Source organism: Lycorma delicatula, chromosome 4 (genome assembly GCF_047948215.1).
Source record: "Lycorma delicatula isolate Av1 chromosome 4, ASM4794821v1, whole genome shotgun sequence".
NCBI classification, from domain to species: Eukaryota; Metazoa; Arthropoda; class Insecta; order Hemiptera; family Fulgoridae; genus Lycorma; species Lycorma delicatula.
The window spans coordinates 151,722,534-151,744,652 of record NC_134458.1 but is presented as its reverse complement, the minus strand read 5'-3'; the positions used below and the strand labels follow the sequence as shown (position 1 = coordinate 151,744,652).

General features: G+C 30.0%; 1 protein-coding gene across 1 annotated transcript in view; it reads right to left on the bottom strand.

Annotated features, from left to right (window-relative positions):
- The window catches only part of LOC142323961 (uncharacterized), an 884,711-nt gene that overhangs the window by 626,702 nt on the left and 235,890 nt on the right, over nucleotides 1-22,119 (bottom strand). The gene's annotated exons all lie outside the window — the stretch shown is intronic.

Sequence of the window (22,119 nt, the reverse complement as noted above, 5' to 3'; positions counted from 1 at the left end):
AGAATGATTCGATAGCGATAGAAGGATCGACTCGACTGAGACTGGCTGGAATTGAACGAGGTGCAGCATTTATACACGTTTGAGCAGACGTTCCAGAATGTTTGAGACAAATCGAAAAATCACGCGAAGCCGCGAAAATGTCCGATACGGTGGACGTAAGACAGAGAGCAATAGAGAGGCATCGATTCTGGTTTTGTCAATGCAGCGAATCGGTGTTGCCAAATATCAATAAATTTACTTATTCTTGGTAATTTGTAAGGTTTGTAATTTGTAGTGTAGCTTTAGCGTCAAAATACTCAAAATACATTATTACTGTATACATTGTTATTGTATAAGAGGGGTCGCGATGAAAATTATGATTGAAAATTGGGTCACAAATTCTAAAAGGTTGAGAAACGACAACTTATCCTATTATGCCTTTTAATAAAGAATTTAATTTGATAGTGTATGACTGCTACGATACAATAGAAGTAAAATGATTATTTAATATTAATCCTCAATTATATTTTCACCATAAATACGACCTAAATATAATTCGTATATAAGAAGCATAAGAAAAGAGTTTGATGAATTTATTTTTTACTTAAGTAATAGTAAAGTTAATTCTCAAATTATTATAATGACCGCAACTTGGATCGGTGATGACACTGAATTTAATTTCAGTTTAGAACATTATAACGTAGTCATTCAAAATAATAAATCCACAGAGTGACGGTATATGTTTATTTATAGATAACAATATTAAACAGGAAATAATGAAAGCGGAGTTAGAAAATGCAAATTCAGTTGGTATTAATTTTAGAATTGATAATGGGAACCATAAACCGATTGCCATTATCGATCGTCTTCCCAGAACATACATTCTTGCCTAATTAGCTTAGATGCTTGTGAACAAAATATATAAAGGCAGATGATAATGTACGAGGCATGTTTTTTAAGGTAAGTACAGTTTAGAATTTAAAAAAAAAAAAAACAGGCGCACTATTCTAAACAATTTTATTTTTTCGTGAAAGCCTGTACTTTAATCTACTTATCTACATAATTGCCACCAATATTAAGTTGTATCGTGCAACAAGCTTTTGAAAGCCGTCGTCATAGAAGCCCGCCACCTGACTTAATAACCACTGCAACACGGTCACTTTGACACCATCATCGTCGATAAATTAAGCGTTCGGTACAATTTCATAGACAGCACTTCTTGAAATTTGAGGAAACTCTTCAGATAGCGAAGAAATTCTAAAGCGTCTGTTCTCTCACACTTTTTCGTCAACTTTCTCCACCAAATCTACAGTAATGACAGAAGGTCGTCCATTCCGTTCTTCATCATGAACGTACTGGCAGCCATCTTTAAAAGCTCTAACCCATTTTCGTACCATTCCATCGGTCATAATATTTTCTCCATACACTTCACTGATCCGACGATGAATTTCAGCCGTTTTCACGCCTATATCACTAAGAAAACGAATCATACCACGTATTTCACAGTCGGCGGGATTCTCGATCAGCGGAGGCTTTTAAATACTCACAAACGTAAACACATTCGAATATTTCTGTAATGGCGTCTGTGGCTTGCCAACAGATGCGGGTACACAGTGCATATGTGTAGAATGCCGACCACAGCGTAGCAGCGGCGGAATTTCAAAACAGTACTTTAAAAACATGCCTCGTAATTTTAATACGGGATACGAATTTGAATATTCCTGATAATAATAGCCTGATAAATTAATTTCTTAGTATTATGAACTATACGGATTTAAATCTTATATAACAAACCTACACGATTACAAAACAGTCACGATGGCGAAATGCGGTCGACCAGCTGCAAAGACCACATTTTCTTGAAGAGGAGTTCCCCCCTTTAAGAGGGAGCGAGCAGAGTGATGTGATGAGGGCGATCCTGAATACTGCATTCACTGACCATTAATGTAGTTCATTCATATCAAACTTACAAACTTTTTAAAAGGTAAGACAACAACCGACAATATTATCAATAAAATAAATTATGATGAACTTAAATCTAGTTTAGATAAAGAAAATTGGAACGACGTATGCAATAATAACACTGATGCTATAAGTACATTAGTAACGAATTTTATTAATAAATTAACTGACTACTTAAATAAAATAAACATAAACAGATTATTAAAATATCACAAAAAATAAACCACTAAAACAACGGATCACTCCATTGAAAGAGATAAAATTCAACCGTAAATTATTAAAACAAGCTTTTAATACAAAACTAAAAGATTATTATAAGAAATATAGGAACATATTAAACAATATAATAAAGAAGCAAAAATAGATTATTTTAATAATAAGTTCCAACTAAATAAAAACAATATTAAGAAAACATGGGAATGTATTAATGAAATATTAGATAAGAAAAAACAAATTACACAACCGAAAATTGAACCTAATAAATTTAATAAGTACTTTACAAATGAAAGAGAAAGTTATGCAAATGCATACTAAAAAATACAAATAACTTAAATCTACCTCTTTCGTTAACCCCACACGCTATTAATAGCCTGTTTTTTAACCCAACAAATATTATTATAATATTAAACGTAATAAAGATTTTTTTTAAATAACTCATCACCTGGAATCGATAGCTTTTTGCTTCTTGCTTAAAAGAAATAAGTAACTACATAGGAAAACCATTTGAACACATAATAAATACATGTTTTGTTGATGGATATTCCCTACTAAATTCAAACTTGCCAAAATGATCGCCATACATATATATGAAAATAAAAAACCCGGCAAATTACAGACCGATAAGTCTGTTAAATAAATTTTCCAAAATAATTGAAAAAATATTAAATAATAAGAATAATAACGTTTCTTGATAAAAATAATTTTATACGTAAATACCAGTACCGTTTTCAATCTGGGAAATCAACAAAAGATGCGATTTTACGTTTAACTAGAATACTTATCAACAATTTTAATAAAAATAATAAGAAAAATAGTAATATTTATCGATTTAGCTAAGGCATTTGACAGTTCCTCACAAAATTTTAATACATAAACTAAATAACTGCGGTATACAAGGACCAATAGAAGAACTGTTTGAAAACTACCTTAAGGTTAGAACTCAAATTGTGACTTCAAATAATGTCAGTGGTAACAGAGAATTCACAAACTTCGGACGACCACAAGGTACTGTTCTCTCGTCAATGCTTTTTTAATGTATGTCAACGATATTTTAAAAGTGGACGTGCCTAACGGTACCATATTATCTTTCGCTGATGACACAGCTATGGATTTTTTGGGCGAGACGCGGGATGAAGTATATATGAGTGCTATCCGTGGATTACTTATGGTAAAATCTTGGTTTGAAAGCCATCACGGTTTAAGAGCATAGCTGGCTCTTACCCAGCCTGAATATATGTCGTTCTCGCCTACTGAAACCGGCAAACCCCCCCGTGAATTTCAACTAAAACTACATATATGTTCACTAAACAATAGCGAATCGATAATCAGTAACTGTCGTTGTTAGTCGATAGACGAAGTCAAGTCAATAAAATACCTCGGAATAATATCGAACGATCATATGAAATGGAATGTCCACGTACAGTATTTAACATCAAGACTAAACTACCTTATACGTACTTTTTACAAAATTAAATATCATGAAATAATAAGAATTATATATTTTGCATATGCTAATTCACTTTTTCAACATGGAATCGAGATACGGGGAGGAACATATGTTACCCATCTTAACAAAATATTTATGCTCCAGAAATATTAATTAGAGCAGATGTTGGTAGACCAAGATTATATTCCGGTACACGCTTATTTGAGGCAAAGTACCTACTTTGAGGGAAATATATGTCAAGAAAATAATACTACACATAAATAAATGACTTTGAATTCAATAATACACCGTACAATACTTGTACAGAGGTAAAAAATACTTATACCACATTCATTTCAAAATTAACTGTTTGCAAACGTCAATTTTTGTATTTTTCCAGTATATTTTCCAATAAATTTCCCGATCATTTTAACGTCCAAATAATAAATAGTAATCAAATTAAAGGATGAATGGATGAAATGCAATATATATTTTAAATTACCAAATTGAAAAACAAAAACAATCCATACTAGTAATAATAAATTTAACATATTATTATAATGAATAGCACACAACAAAATAAATTAATATACTACTTAACATTAAAAAATATCGACATATATAAAACTGTGAATGTTTAAGTGAATGCTAAGGATGTATAAATTAATAATAGTATTCAGTTGTCTTATCTTACGAATATTTCTTGTTTTATCGTACGAGTGTATTATAATGTATTAGTTTTTTCAGCAATATGAAATTATTATTTTTTTCTCTAATTCTTTAGATCATGAATTTATTGGTTATAATTTTATTGATTTCAATGTCAATTTAAATAATTTTACATTTGGATCCTACGTATTTTTCTTTTAAGTATATATTATTTAAATTAATTTTTCAATTTAAATTTTGTATGTTTTTCATTTTTATTTTTATGTATCATGTATTTCTAATTAGTTAAATTTTGTATTTTTAATTAGTTCTTTTAATATTCATTTTGTTATTCCGATATAAACCGCGGCTAGCGCTCAAGGCTTCTTTTGCTAGCTGCGTAATGAATAAATATGTTGAATAAAATTTTATAAGTAATTTTCAATCGACAATAAATAATTAAGTAAATAAATAAAATAATACGTTTGATAACAATCCCTTCTGAATCATAATATATAACTGTTGAAATTCAGAGTTAATTAAATTCGTATGCAAACAAATATAAACAATGAGAGTGTATGATATTTTCATATACTGATTTAATTGACAAAGAGGAAAAATGAGATAATAATCACAAAAAGATACTTGTGTAATACTTCATGGCCCGTCAAGTATTTTTGTGGTCAATTCAAGAGAACAATTCGAATGTTTTAAAAATATATTGCATGATACATAAAAAAAAGCAAAGTTGAAACAAAGATGTAATAATGGAATGTTCCAGTATACGTTATCCTATAATATATATACATATACACGATAGCAAAATTCTTTTGGTCAAATAAAATATTCCTGTATTTTAATAATAAAGTTTGATATATTAATTAAGCAATTATGTGTTTAAACAGTACGTTTACTTTACCAAACGAATGTTTTTTTTTTATTGGTGAGGGGTTTGTGGAGTGTAATGAAAGATAACGTAATATCATTCTGATTTAAAAATATTCGTACGCGAAGATTCTAAGAAAATTAGCTGCAAAAAATTGATATAAAAAAAATTAATACGTATACTCCGGCATTCCAGATTGCCCTTAATTAGCAATTACTTTTCTGCATTACTGCAAAATCTCTTTCCTACAATCGTTTTAATATTTTAATCCGGAACAATTCTTTATCGCAGTCGCATTTCTTGCAAATGGCTATTTTTCCATATGGATTACGTTTTTATAGATCTATCCACCGCTATGAATTGTTTTTTTTTTTTTTTTTTTTTTATCTCAAAGACCTCAACTTTTCCCTAAAATGGATTGAATGCTAACATCAAAAGTCTGAATAAAAAACAAGAAATACGTAGAAAGTTTATAATTTAATTTTTTTCTTTGGTTCCCAGTTTATAAAACATTTTTGTAATACAAAATCTTCACGTTTTAAAAGACCCAAATTTATTAAAATATGTTGACTGTATCTTCAGTCGCAGCCTAGATCTAAGCATGAACCCCCTTCTATCTATCACCGCAACTCTTTGAATCCTGACTTCAAATGTGAATAGTATCAAGAACTTCGTACAGAAGTCACGGTTCCAAATTTTAAGATTTTTTGTCCATTTATGGTAAAAAATACAACAAAAAAAAAAACACGCACGAAGAGAATTTACCTATCCTTTCAAATGTCATTTCTGGATTTCAAAACTTCTTGAGTCTAAAAAACGTTTCTTTGGACGATAACCACACTTCCATTTTCTACTATATCATCATTGTACACAATAACTTCATGGAAAGTAAAAAATATAAATTGGATATTTTCCTCCATATGAATATATTTATAAGACCTATAACTCGACTGATGAATTATAAACAAAGAAGATAAAAAACAAAAAAAAAAATAACACTCATTAAATAAAGTTTTGTCATAAAACATTTTTTTTTCTTCTTAACATACTTAAAACCAATCAAGATACTTCAAAAGTATATATATATATATATATATATATGAATATTTTTAATATTAAATTCTATTCAAAAATATTAGATATTGTATATTAGTATTGTTTATACAAGGCCGTTTGATTTCATAACCTTCATTATTTACCGTTGCTTCTAAAAAGAAACTAGAAAAAAATAAAAATGAAGAAGTAAAAACCTGCAGCGTTTATAATTAAAAGGCTATACGTTTGTTTTAAATAAAATTTTGTCCTTTAAATAATGTAAGCTATATATAATTCTACAATAGTATTGTTTTTACACGACCTTGTCAATAACCTTTCTACAACTTAACCGGCAATTTAAATGTTAAATAACTACTATTATATGTGACGTTTACTTTGCACAAAACTATATTACATTTACCTCTTTCTCCATCCTTCTCTCAATCGCTTTAAAGTCTTATCAGTTTGGCCTTTAAGTAATTTATATATTTTAGAAGTTCGGTTGGCTAACTTAATTAAATTTAAAATAAACACATACATATACACACACACACACACACACACACACACACACACACACACAGAGAGAGAGAGAGAGAGAGAGAGAGAGAGAGAGAGAGAGAGAGAGAGAGAGAGAGAGAGAGAGAGAAAGAGAGAGAGAGTGAGAGAGAGAGTGAGAGAGAGAGAGAGAGTACAGTAGAGATTAAGTTAAATACTTAAAATAAACTTGAAAAATTAATCTCTCGGTTTGATGGCTTATTCTCTCTTTATTTATTAAATTAAACAACGTTACAACTGTATACTTTTTTAAAGAATCCTAAAGATAAAAAATTGTTCTAAAAGTAGATGAATTTATAAAATATTTCAATCTCCTCGGCACAAGCTGTAATGTTTCTGCCTTTCAGAAGGTTCTAGGTTCAATTTACGGTCAGACATTTTTTTATGCGCTACAAAAAATCATTTCATTATCATCAGCAGCTGTTAAAGAGTGCCGGCCAGAATTAAACGGCGTATAAAGGAGTTAATTGCTGTTAGGCTATCTCTCCTTCAAATCAATTACAGGAATTCAACAAATCTATTCATTATTTCGTGAGAACAGATTCTAGACACTTAACTGTATCAAAAAATAAAATAACTGCATACCTTACAAGATTATATTAAATGGTATTGCTTCTTAATATAAATGTGTTAACGTTGCTTATCTAAACAGTTACACAGGATTACATAATTGCGCCAATCTTTTAACAAAATTACCTGTAACAGAAAAAAAAGGATTAATTAATAATAATCAGAAAATTGATTACGTGAACAAATACATAAAAGTAATTATAAATTTAAACTATATCTGTTCGGGCTAGCACCAACTTAATTGTATCTTCTTGTCCTAAGAAAGCTCGACAGATCGAGGTCTAGTCGTTTTAGTTAGGAATTTTAAGGTAACATTTTAACGCTTTCTCTACCTTGGTTTTTTCTCCCGGCTACCATTTATTATTGAATTTTAATTAATAACATAATATAACTCTGAAACTATTAGCTTTTAAGAAATTAACATGAAAAAAATAAACACTTTACGGACAAGTGACGCAGCGGCATTCGGATCTCGGCTATATTCAAAATACCAGGTTTATTCTATTTGTACATATTAATGATAGTAGTAAAAAAAAGTTTATTACGAAAAACTTTTAAAATCTCTAAAATAAAACCGTTATTCAAATCAGGTGTAAAAACTAACCCAGGGAATTACAGACCTTCTTTCTTCTTTCTTTCCAGTTTAGCCTCCAGTAACTACCGTTTAGATAATTCTTCAGAGGATGATATGTATGAGTGTAAATGAAGTGTAGTCTTGTACATTCTCAGTTCGGCCATTCCTGAGATGTGTGGTTAATTGAGAACCCAACCACCAAAGAACACCGGTATCCATGATCTAGTATTCAAATCCATGTAAAAATAACTGGCTTTACTAGGACTTGAACGCTGGAACTTTCGACTTCCAAATCAACTGATTTGGGAAGACACGTTCACTACTAGACCAACCCGGTGGATTAGGGAATTACAGACCACTTTTAAATAACTTCACCAATATTAAGTAAAAAACAATAAAGATCAGGTTATTTTGCTTTCTTCTGTAAAGAAAGTTTACATTAATTGATCAAAACCAGTATGAATTCCAGGGAAATAAATGTACAAAAGAAACAATCATAAAATTAATACAGATGATTTACTAATAACCTCAACAGCAATAAAATATCATTAATTATTTTTTTGGATCTGGAAAAAGGCATTTGATACGTTGCCTCATGATAGATTATTAAATAAACTTCAGTTTAATAGAATTCGTAGTACACCACTGAAATTATTTACAAGCTATTTGGATAACAGGAAACAAATCCTGGATAATAGTATCGAATCTCAACTCGATTATGGTTTACCTCAGGACAAGGTATTCTCGCCCTTGCTATATCTAATTTCCGTAAACGATCTGTTTAAAATTAAGATCGATTTTGTTGTATTATTTTCCGAGGACACTGCTTCTTCATTCTCAGGAAAATCTTGGGACGATGTTTTCCATACGGCAGAGGGTTTGCTTTGAAAAATTGGAAGTCAGTTTGAAAACAATGTAAAAATTTAAACCGGGATGAAACCAAATATATAACGTTTTCTACAAGAGCTGCTGGCTAGCCTATGGATAACCGTTTGATCAGAATTACATAGCATCTTGTGAGGTGGTTCATGATACATTAAGTAATTGCGGTTGTGGATTAATAACAAAAGCTATGACAGTAAAATTTGTGGATGTTATGATAAGATCAGAATCTCAAACTGCAATCTCATTTCAAATTTTTAAGTATTAGATTAAGGTACTTAATTTATCAGTTTCGAAAAATCAGTAAAATAAAATGTTTTCATATAATTAATTAAACTGATATACTATGCACATGCTCATTCTTTGCGAAATTATTGAATAGAGATAAACAGGGCATTTGATATTCACTTAAATAAACTTTTTACCGTGGAAAAATATATTTTTAGAGTAGGCTTGGGTAAGAGTTACCTATATTTTAGTAAAAAAATTTCTAAAGAGATGGGTATCCTAACAATAAGACAAATGTACGTAAAGAATTCAATTAAGTATATTAATACAAACAGATAATAAAAAGTTTTTTTTACAAAGAATTTATCATATTTACGTCGTGAAGTGTGTTTCAACGTTCCGACGGACTATGGTTAGGAGACAGTTTCATTATAAAGGTCACAAACCTGATAGCTATTGAATTTACATTTAAGAGGTTAAGTAATTCCACAATTAGGAAAACAGAGGAATGGATATTATATGAAAATGATTTATATGAAAATCAATTTTATAAATTAGTCGTGATAATTTTGCATCTATTCAACCTTTATCTAATTTGAATTCATGATTTTAGCTGATTTTATCGTTGTGTGAAATCGAAGCCTAAATTTTAGATTATGTTTGATTTATAGTTGTTTATTGAGAGTGGTAGCTGTAAAATAATTGTAATTATATTCATTCGATAGCATCATTCCTAGCTCTCACAGTTGTTCTGCTAGTGATCCCAAACTGAAATATATTATAATTATGTAATACAGTTTGCATAGAATTTGATATGTATACTTTAAATTGTTATATTTATCTACTACCACTATAATTAATTGAATTATTTAGGCTTTGATTCCACACAACGATAAAATCGGCCAAAATCATGAATTCAAAATAGAAAAAAACCGAATAACTGCAAAATTGTTATAACTAATTCATCAGATTTATTTAAATAAATTTATACTATATCTATTCCGCTATTATTCCAAGTGTGGAATTACTTAACCTAGAAAATATAAATTCAATAGGTATCAGAGGTTTACCGGTTTATGACATTCATAATGAAACTTGATTGATTTATACATTTATTCATGTTAATCGTATAGAGTACGGTTTTTTTTTAGCCCAAAGGTTGTCGATTTGAATCCTTCTCTATCCGTTAAAAATTGTAATGCATAATCGACCATGGAGCCAATTCATATACAGATGAATCCCTCATATTCACTAGTTCACTAGAAGAGACTAAAAATCGTTGAGTGTAAGGTAACAATGCTCATCATCGCTTCCTCACAAACTGATGGCTATAAAATGAGGTCGTACTATCTGCCACTACTTAATATCTCTAATCTCGGATAAATACATAATTTTAACATTTAATTTTTTTTTTTGCCAAAAATATTCTAACGACTTATCTTCGATGGTTTTCAAAAATGTAATTCTCTAGAAATGTCCAAAAAATATATCTTGTCACATAATAAATACAAGAAAAAATTTATAACTACATAAATAAAATTCAAAACAACAAATTATCTATGTTGTAATTTTAGACTTTTTTTAAAACACTTATTTTTTTGTAATCAACTTGTGAACTGGAAAATCAAAAACCGTTTTTTAAAGTAAAATATATTTACTTCAAATACGCCAACATACGTACTACCCCCAATTTTTTTTCTTTTTTGGGCCTCTGAGCCATGAAAGGTCAAGAAATGAAAAAAAATCCATACCCCTTTTTTGACTGATTACCATATTTTCCTTCTGGAAGCACAGCTCTAGAGCTATATTGGAAGTAACTGCAATTCTCGGCGAGTTCTTACGGTGCTCATCAAATTAGACTAGTTATATTCTTCGTGTGCTTCATCCTCGATAAAAGCTGTTGACAGCTTATGTTAACAGTGATGATAAAACTAAGCGTTAACTTTGAAGCGAGGGCTATTTTTTAAGTCCAGTACAGAAAAACGATCAAATTTATCTTTCAGTTGAACGTCAGATTGTAACTCGATGCATTTTATTTAAAAATTGGCAAATAATTTAATTATGACACTGAAAATTGAGTCGAATATGTACTAAAAGATTGATGATTTTTTCAGAAATCTTGAAACCTGTACTCAGATTCTTGTATTAAATCCAAAAAAAGGCTCCATATTTTTCGTTGTTCACTAGACCGTGTTTAGCCAGGGTGTCGAAACGAATCATATTGTTTACCTTAATTTCCTATTGCCATAGTTTGAAACTATGTTCAAAATTTTGATCATGTGTGGCACAAGAATGTGCCACACATTAATTTATAAATTTTGTTTTTAATTCTATAAACGACTTTATTTAGATTGCATGCGATTGTTTACTATTGCAGATTGATAACCATACCAGCATACCCGTAGTGCACATACACATCTAATGAGTGCGTAAAATAGGAAGTAATAGCGCTATTGAATCATTTATTATGTCGAGAGGTAACTACTCCCGCGGGCGGCAATTTTGAATTAATACAATTATTTAAAAATGTTTTATTGCTAAAGAGCATGTTAAATTCAAAAATTCATCGCTTATAAATTAAAATCACATTAAAATTGTATTTTTAGTATTAATGGTATTTTTAATAGCAATCTCATAAAATTTGTAAGTTTACGATTTTTTTTTTTGGGTCGCATTCATATTCTTCCGGGGCCCCATTTAGCCTGGTTTGGATCATTCCTATTTTTTATCCATGAATGTTTTATGTACGATGATATTGCAAAAATGGGCATCTGGGTAAAACTTTAAATATGTGAATAACAGAGGTTATTAGTTCATCGTAGAAATCTGAACGGTAAGTTACCTTTGCTTATTTATCTTTAAGGAAATCATTTTTCTTTTTATTCGGTGATTATAGAAATATCTAATCAGGGATATTTATGAAATGAAATTTTAAGACTATGAACTGCATTAAGATAGTTTGTAAAATAAATATAATAAAAATAGTATTAAAATTAAATTTCTTTCAAAATTAAGTATTAAACATACATAGTAATCGAAAGAAAATTATCTTTTTTTTAACCTTGTTAGCTGTCCTATCAGTAAAAATTATAATATTTAATCTTTAAAAAGGGTAATTTGAAATAACGCGGATTTCATTAATGAAACTATGTGATTTATCTCGTAAAATAAGAAAAATAATTTTTTTATAAATTTAAATGGATGAGTAAATCCACGTGTATGAATAGTCTGATTAAAAAGGAGAACGTCGTCTGTTTACCACCGGGTCTTGTTAGGGGGGGAAAGGGAATTATCTTCTTCATTCAGTGTAGTAGTATTTAAATTTATTTACGACGCGGTTTAATGTTTTTAAACGTTTCAGTTGTTTATTTTGGTCTTCGCGTTTAACGGGCCGTATGTCGTCGTCGAGTGTATAACACATTGAATTCTTGAACCGTATGTTACTGTGCGGTATAAAAGCGGCAGAATAGAGGCGAAACACGTTGTAGCGGTTCAGTCGTCGGCATTAGGCAGTATAAATAGAGCAGGTGAAAGAATGAGTGTGTGTGTCGGTGTGTGGTGCGGGTGTGGCATATATCAACAGTGATGTGTGTGATGCGGTGGCTCTTCTCTCTTTGGCCTCTGCCCAGGAGAGACTTCCTGCACGGGAAGTCTCGAGGCTGTCTTGTTTTTTTTATTTATTTTTTTTACTTTTATTTTTCTTTCTTTTCCCATAGTAATTACGTACCATTAAAATCTCCTTATATCTCTTAAATTACTACTTTTAAAAACATCGACGAAAAATTTCATTCGATCACAGTCTTACACACGAGAAAATTATTTAATTAAACAAAATTGAATTCGGATACAGTGCGTGTAACAAAATCGATAAAATAAAATCACGAGGCTACCCTGATAATTAAATTTGTGACATAGTTATCTACATAATGCATCAAACATCTGATTAAACAAACCTGTTATTAAGAGAGAGAGAGAGAGGTAAATTTTCTTGTTTATCTTAATAAAAAAAGGGATAAGTTTACTTTTGTAGATTTCCATTTTCATCGCCACATAACTTTTGCATTCGAGGTAAGAATTATGTAAGTAACTAACTCCTTTTTAAAAGAGATAATTGCATAATTTTATTCGATTGTTTTCCGTACCCTGTTAAATACAGGTCTTTGACCACAAAATAATAAAAGGAATTGAGGACTATGTCACCGGTTATAACGATATTATATAAACAGTTTGAGCCGAAAAATAACAATAATATAGAGAAAAGATGATAGAATTTAATCATAGATTCCTTTTAATTAAAAGGAAAGAATTTATTAAAAACAAAAATAGTAACAATAATAAATAACTTCAACTTTAGTACCTCGTTTATGTAAAGTAATAAGGATTTGTTAATAACATAGGCGAAACACGTTGTAACGGTTTAGTCGTCTGCATTAGGCAATATAAATAGAGTAGGTGAAAGAATGTGTGTGCATTGCGAGTGTCATATAAAAAAAAAAAAAAAAAAATGGGATGAAGAATGCAGTACGAAAATGGAAACTGTTTATCCTTGTCATATAACTTCAACTTGAGGCACTATGAAACTAAGATTCTATCAGAAACACTCTACGGAGCATTGAAAAAAAATGTACAAATATACAGAAAAAATCATGGGATTTATTCCGGAAAAGAAGATAACAGTTTTATGGACATTTATGCAGAATGAATAACTAAGATTGACAAAATAATATTTAATTACTACATAAACAGAGCTACAAAAAGTCCAACTGGTTTAAAGAAATAGAAACAGATCTAAAAATATTAAACATTTTTAAGAATCTGTGTAAAGACAGGTATAAGTTTAAAAAAGTAATTTAAGAATCTAAGTTTCCAGAGAGAAAGAAAAAGAAGGGTATAAACATGAATTGATGGACGGAAGAGCAAAAAAATTGAAACCTTTTGGGAAAAGAAAAATAAGTCAAAACTATGTAAATGTGATCAATAGTGATCGGAACGAAAAGAAAAAAGAATAGGATTTTTACAATAAATAGCAATAATCTATAAATAATATATATTTATACCTTAAACAAATTAATATTTGAATAAAACAAAGAAAGTAAATTCCAAATGGACAAAACAATAATACAACTTTGAATAAATGTAGTTTACTCGTATTTAAATAGTGGTAAAAGTCAAGTGAAGCTGAAGAAATGAGGTTTCTTCGTCAAATCTAAGAAAGCACAAATTAGAATTAATCTAGAAAAATTTATACACGACAGGCGTTTTCCATTAAAACAAAAAAAAAAAAACAATTTACAAAACGTTAAGGAACGGATAGATACCTGAACAGGATGAGATATGACAGGTTATTTAAATAAACAAGTACCAGGGCTATTTATAAATTAACCGGTCGATAACAAAAAAAACAAATAAATTTAAAAAAAAAAATACTTCTACAAAAGTTAGTACATCTACGAGGGCTATTTATAAATTACCCGGTCTCAATAACAAAATAAATTGAAAAAAAAGTACTTCTTACAAAAGTTAGTACAGACAAAACCAAGTAAATAATTGTATTAGTACTAAACATAGTGCCCACCCAAATTCAAGCATTTACATCGTGACACTAACTTGTCTATTCCCTTTCTTCAAAGAACGGCGCCAGCAAAGTAAATTTTGACTCCATCTATGAGTTTATCCCGGTAGCCAGCCTATTCTTCAATTTTGTAAACAGATGAAAATTAAACGGGGTCAAATCACGCCTGTAAGGGGAATGGTTATAAGCCACTAAAGCCTGCTTAGCACACCCTTAGTGCTAGCGGCTGTGTATTATCATTCAAAAAACATCCTCTTCTTTAGCATCCCAAGCCGTTTATTTTACATCGTCCTCCTAAGCTTTGGCAATGTGTCGTAATAAACGTCTACGGTTATTGCCGGTATTCGGCTTTATAAATTCTGTCAACAGTTGTTTTAGTTCCTAAAACACGGTAGACATCATTTCTTTGTTGAAATTGGTTTGTTTGAATTTTTTGAGCTTAATTTTTCCGCATCACAAAGTGTTTTGTATTTTTTTGTCTCAATATAAATGAACCGAATTCATGTCTCGTCTCCACTACTAATAATGTTAAGAAATTAACTTCTTTTAGTCTAGTGTTCATTAAGAAATATGAATACGTTCTCATGCCTTTCGTTTTGTGGGCTGTAAGTCATTTCGGTACTCATCGTGCACATTTAACGGAAACCCAATCTGTCTTTCCACAAAGAGTAGACTCTATAAGTTGTAAAATCTTTCACTAAGTTCAGTAATTGTGAAGCAGCATTTATCATGAGCAGCAAGTTCAATTTTCAGTAAGTTCATCACATACAATGAAATGTCTCTTCCTTCCTTTTCATGCACATTAGTTTGCTCTTCCCTGAATTTCGTAAACCATTCTCTCCCAAAACCATCGCTCATTACATTATTACCGTAAATTCCACAGTCGACAGTGGATCTTAGCTGAAGATGTTCCTTCTGCTTGCAAAAACCGAATGACGCTAATATGTACCTCGAAACTAGCGGGAGCCGCAACAATTACCACAATATTTTTACCTGAGCGGTACAGAATGAAATGGCGAGTGACTGTATATGTGATCATATTTAGGCTTAGCTGATGTCTACTGCACATCCGTTATGGAAACCGGTTTGTTTGTAACGCTCGTCCGGAGGTTAATTTATTAATATTCTTTGTATTAAACTATATATTAGAAAAGAAAAAAATTTGCAGTCGACAATAAAAAAGAGAGCAGAATTACGAGGTTTAAAATATGGATAAATTTGTAAATTGTGAAAATAAAATGAAACTATATTAAAGTAAAACTTTGCCTTAACAATTACTTTTAATTAACAATCACCATTGAAAAAAGAGAGATGGTAAACACCGATGGTATATGTTTTATTATCTGAATTTCTTTATGAAATGGAACAAAAACCAAATTCAATTTAATTGGATAATGAAATATATACCTTATATAAATGTTTTAATTTAAAAAAACATGCAATCTAATTCGGTTAAACATAATCAATTACGTTATAATTTATTTAAGAAATTTAATGACCGATTGGTAACTGAAACGAGTAAATTTATTATACTATTCGGCCAGCAGCATTCCATCTCTATATAATAAATTAATCATTCAGTTTCTATAAAAAAAAAAAAATACATGGTTACAGAACGATAAATTTTTGCAATGAAAATAGACGTGGCCAAATATTACTTCAAAAGAGTTGGTGTGAAGTTACGCATCATTCAGTATAGTTGAACGAACTAGCTTACATTACAGTAAAACGATACACTTGACAAACCAAGCATTTTAATAATAGATTTAATTTTATTATCCGTTAGTTTAATATTTAAAAATCAGGCTTTTAAACTTTCTAGGTCAATTAATTTTACCATATCTCATTGAAAGGATGATTTTATTTTTACTAAAAAAATAAAATTAAAAAAATAATTTAATCCTTTTTTTATATGACTTATATTACTTCAATTGGGAATTTACTTAGCTTTTAATTCAGCTGAGTATTTCCATCACGATAATGGATAGGTGATTCTATTCCTTTCAAGAAACCCGCTAATTTTCGGGTGGTTTTAATTAACAGGCGAACAAGCATTTTTCACAGCAGTTTTAATGTTTTTTAAATTGTTGATCAGTGCTCTTTCCCGATCTTCCGACTTATTTTAGGCGGATTGGGCACTTATTAGCTAAGTGGTAGCTATGAGATTTTCTCTGGATGAAATCTTTGTACTGCATTTCTGTTATTACATGGTTAAATCATATTTTTTTCTCAACAATCCATCCCTTTTTTCCTTACTCTTAATCCCTTAGACTCCATTTCGATGATGCGGGCGTAGTTTTAATTACACAACTCCTTTTAAAAATGCTAGGAAATCAATGAGTACCTTGATATGAAACGTGTAGGCAATCTTTTAAAAATCTACCCCTAATAACAGTTCTGTTATTATTTATTTACAAAATATTCATATCAGTTGTATATTGATAGATATGAAAACAAAAATAGACACTTGTATTTTAACAATAAATTACAGGAACATGTAGATTTGTGGAACTCCATAGAACAATATTATTTTAATTCAAGCCATCTTAAATATGACCAACGTTCTTGGAGAGATTACTCCAAATGATACGGTGCTAATATTAATAAGATAATTTAAATACTAAAGGTTTATTTTTTATATAAGAACAGTAGTTTTTTTTCAAATAATTTAGGAAGTTGAGTGTGATCTAAACCCGAGAACCTTGTTTTCTAACCTGGGGCTGCACAATAAACATAATGTTTATAATGCCGATCAGGTGGAGCCGAAGATTTCCTTAATCCCAAAAAATAATAGTAATAATAATTTCATATGGACGTTCCAGGTTCGAGCCCCGGTGAGAAATGACATTTTTCACATGCCAAAAAAATTCATTTTATCCCTCACAATAACTGTTATTAGAAGTCACCTTGTTGTAACCGCATGAATAAATAAATTTATTAAAAAATAAATTACACATATTTACATTATATATTACATTTTATAATCATATTTTCAGTATATCTATAAACGAACTTTAGATAAATATGTAAGTCCTCTTTCGGTAACCAGCCGTACCTTGAATCAATCCGAAGTTTGCAGCTCTCTTCTCCATATCTTCATAATTATTTACCAACCTCCCCTCTATAACCCCACTTACTAAGCCAGTTCAGTCATACTTCCTTTCTAATTTTTTCCTGCCATCTCTTTAACGGTCAACCCTTATTTTTCCCATTATTAGAAATCTGTATTCCGTCAATATCATACTACATTCTTCCAACAATACAAAATACTACTGAAAAATTAACTGTATTAAATAATTGGGGAACCCTAATTTTTATAAAAATAAAAAGAGAATCAATTTACGTTGAGTAATTAGTTTGGTATACGCAGGAACAATTCACAAGCAATCGATTATCTTGAATAAAAATGTATAAATACATTCCTACAGACTGTCATTTATAATGAATAATTTTTATTTTATGTGTGTGTGTATGTATGTCTCTCTCTCTCTCTCTCTCTCTCTCTCTCTCTCTCTCTCTCTCTCTCTCTCTCTGTGTTAGTATTAATAGTAGTATACGTAGGAGAGAAAGGTAAGAAACGTAAGAGACAAAGGGAGGTGGATAAAAAGAGAGAGACAGCGAAGGGTAAAAGCGATTAAAGTATAAACTTGAGTTTAAATAAACGATTACAGTATAAAGACAAGCAGTCTATCCATACAGCTGTCTATCATTTTCTTTTAACCATTTATTATAAAATTGTAAACAATTAATTAATGAAGCGACAATTTCCAATAAAATTTAACTTCCAACCTTGAAATTATTCTCATTTATATTCATTTAAGATGTAATAATTTATGATTTCGCGTGTTTAGAAAAGCAGTTTAGAAAATACGCTATGATATACTGTGCGCATAACGTTACGTTGTTACGGTTAGGTGCCTAATTAATAATTTATACACTAGTAGTTAAAGTAAGTAGTTTTATTAATTAAAAACGGCCGGTCGTCTTATGTTTCTTTTTATAATTAATAACTTTTATTAAAAAAATAAAAATAAAATATAGCCTATAACTCAGCTAAACAAACAAATTACTGTTCATAATTTTTGCTATAACAGTACAATATAACTATGTACTATGAAGAACACGCATAAGCAGTTAGTTGAAATTTATTCATATAAAAAATCCATAATGCTATCATTAATGTTTCAGTTTTATTTTAGTTGCGCTATTCTGTTCCAATTAGCAATTTAAAATTAAGATAAATGAATGTTTAAGAAAAATATACTACTTCGTCAATATAATCAAAGTGAAAAAAAGAAGCTTAAATACCTACAATCCTTTAAAATAAAAAAGAAAGCTGGCAACGATACAGATTTAACTTACCCAACATAGAACTAACATAAAAATTTCCCTTTTAAATTCTTTCCCTTATAAAAAGTAATAAATAAATAAATTCTCTTGATTGATTGGTTAAATTGATAATAATTTTTAAAAATTCAAAAATTTGGTAAATAGAAAATTACCAATAATTTCTAATAATCAGAAATTTTTTTCGAAATATCCAAATTATTATTATTTTCTTTTAATTCTCATAAAACTGATTTAATTCATTTTAACAAACCTAATAAAAAAATACAAAAAATCGAAGACTGATGTTGATCATCTTGTCAGAATGAGTAAAAAAACCGGTTTAACTAATCAAACCTTTGATTTCTTCTATAATAGGAAAACAGGAATAAACTGGATTAAAAAAGTAAAAAAAATTAAAGTTTAAAAATATAACAGAAAAAGATATTAAAAAAACACATCTTTAAAACCAAAATTACGATATTAGAGAGTTTCTAAGAGCAAAAGAACAAAAAATGAAATGATCGGAAGAAAGCAAAGAGCAGCATGCGGAGAGAATGAATAAGTACTAAGAACAGAGAAAAAAGCAAAGAAGAAAAATGTAGGAGGTTGGAAAGTGTGCTTAAAGTGGCCAAAATCGAAAAGAACAAAAGAAATAATTATTACGACGTGGAAGAAATAGTATATGAGGAAAATTTAAAAAGAATAATTAACTGCTGGTGAGAGAGTAAACAGTACTGTAATATTAGCCGGAAACCTAGATTATACAATTTATATTGCAGAACGTTCCTCATATAAAAAATATGCCAACAAGTCATTTTCTTGCGGAAGTTAGTATCTATTGCTCAGTTGCGAAATATTTAATCAAATTTTTATTTATAATTAATTTATTCACAACTACTACAGTAGTTGATTTTCATTACTTACACTTAATATTTAAAAAGAACAGATAACAATAGATATTTCTTACAAGCAAACAGGAAAAAAATGGGCTATAACTGGAAAAGTCATTAGTAAAAAAATCGATCTTTTGTGAAGACAATGAATTGTTAATAATTTGCTCATAGTCAATAAATCATGTTTTAAAACCCTTTTCCGATTTTTTTAAACATTTTTTCAAGTTATGTTAAAAAGCAACTCAAACTTTAGTTGCTAGAAGAAAAATTTTAATTAAAATAAAATTACATAACAGAAAAGTGAAGACAATATTCTTCATTTTTTACTACTACTATGAAGCATATTAATAAGCTTAGGATTCATCGGTAAAGAAACAACGATCCAAATATATTATAAACATTTTATTTTTTTTTTAAATTAAAAACAGTTAGGTTGTTTGTCACTTCCTTTTTATGATGACGCATCAAGAAAAAAAAACAAAACAAAACAAAAAACACAGCATCAATCATTCAAAGAATAAAAACGGATTTAAAACCACTAAAACACGTTCAATTCAAAGATATATTTAGATAAACTAAAGAATAGAAATAAATAAAAATAAACAAGAGAATCGTAGACTAAATCTTGTAGCAGTATATCGATTAAAGACATACGGTGGACAGTAAAAATACAATCCGGCTTCCTTTTTACACCGTTTTCTTAAAATGATTTTTATAGCATAGTCTATATAATGTAGAAGAGGTACTAACATTTTGGCTGGTACTTCAAAAGGTAGCGACAAGCGGATAAAGTAACAAAGTCAAAAGAAATAAAAGTGAAATGAAATAAAAAAGAAAGAAAAAAAACAACAGGATCTGTGAACTGAGAAAAACGTCAATGTATAAACAGTAAACTGGGATGAGTACAGAAACTGTCATGTTTTACTACAACAAATTGTTTATAGCTTCCTGTCTTAAACTCCAATCATTTTTACACTTTACATTATACAACATACGATAAGTGTATTTTTTACTGTGACATTAAAGCGGATATATGCGTGTTCGATAAATTATTTATTTTTACATCACTTTCGTTTCTTATTACAGAAATTTTTCGAAGTATAATACAATATTTTTACGTTCCTGTCATCATTGCCCAGAACTATGCTGCAAGAAGGAAAGTATTTATAGTCAGTCAAAAAAAAAAAATAGGAGTATGGTATTTTTTTCATTTCTCGATATTTCATGACCTAGGGATCCCTCAAAAAATGGTGGGGGGGCAACGCATGTACCTTTGGACCTGCGTTGGCGTTTTGAACTTTTTTTTTGACTTGTTGATATCACCATGCAAGCTTGAAGCTTGTGTGTGGAATTTGGAATTGGAATTTTGTAGTGTATGAAAAATATCATGCCTGTCCGGGACTTGAGCACGGGACCTCCGGATAAAAGGAAGAGACGATACCACTCCGCCCCGGAGGTCGGCTTTTGGCTAGATAAACCGATTTTAATGAAATTTTGTGCAGAGATTCGTGTGCATGGGGCAATTTGTAGGTAAATTTTGGGGTCAATATTTCCAGGGAACGGAGATTTTTTTGGAGGTCGATTTTCACAAAATTTTGTTAACATAAGCACACCTTATATTAAGCTCAGTACACACGTGCATGCTATTTAACCATTTTTAAAAATATTTACCTTAAAATTTCCCGCTTTCACCAAAAATCGAAAAAAGTTAGATTTTCATTTATTCCTAATTTTTTACCGATTTATTTTTTAATGTCTTCCTAGGCATAGTAATAGTGCAAGTGACTCAAAAAAAAGTAATACTTTGGGGTCAATGTTAGCGTTGGGGGAGCCGATAAAATTTTAAAGATACCGATATATTAAATCTTTAATTTTTTTTTGGTTTGTTTAAACTTTTAATATTATAAAAGGATTAAATAATATTCTTTTAGTAATAACATCACAATTTATTTAGCGTGTGGCACCAAAACACAACACCAATTACAGTCAAAAATTACAAACAAAGATTTAACAAATTAATATATGCTACTGATTCTGGAGTCGCCATCAAGAAATTTTCAGGATTCCCTTCATAAGCTCTCCTAGGGCAAACTTCTGTAATGGGTTTAACAGTTTGATTTTCACCACACTCACAAAGGGGCGTCGGTGTTTTACCCCATTTATACAGGAAATAGGCGCACCTACCATGCTGAGTTCGTATTCTGTTTAGCGTTGACCATGTCTTACGTGGCAAGTCAAAACCCGGCGGCCTTTAAGTAATACATGGGATTTGGTTATTCTGCTCTGTGGTCCATTCTCGACGCCAGGCGTCAGTTCGGTTAAATCCGTCCTCTGTGGCAGCAATTGCTGTTTTGATAG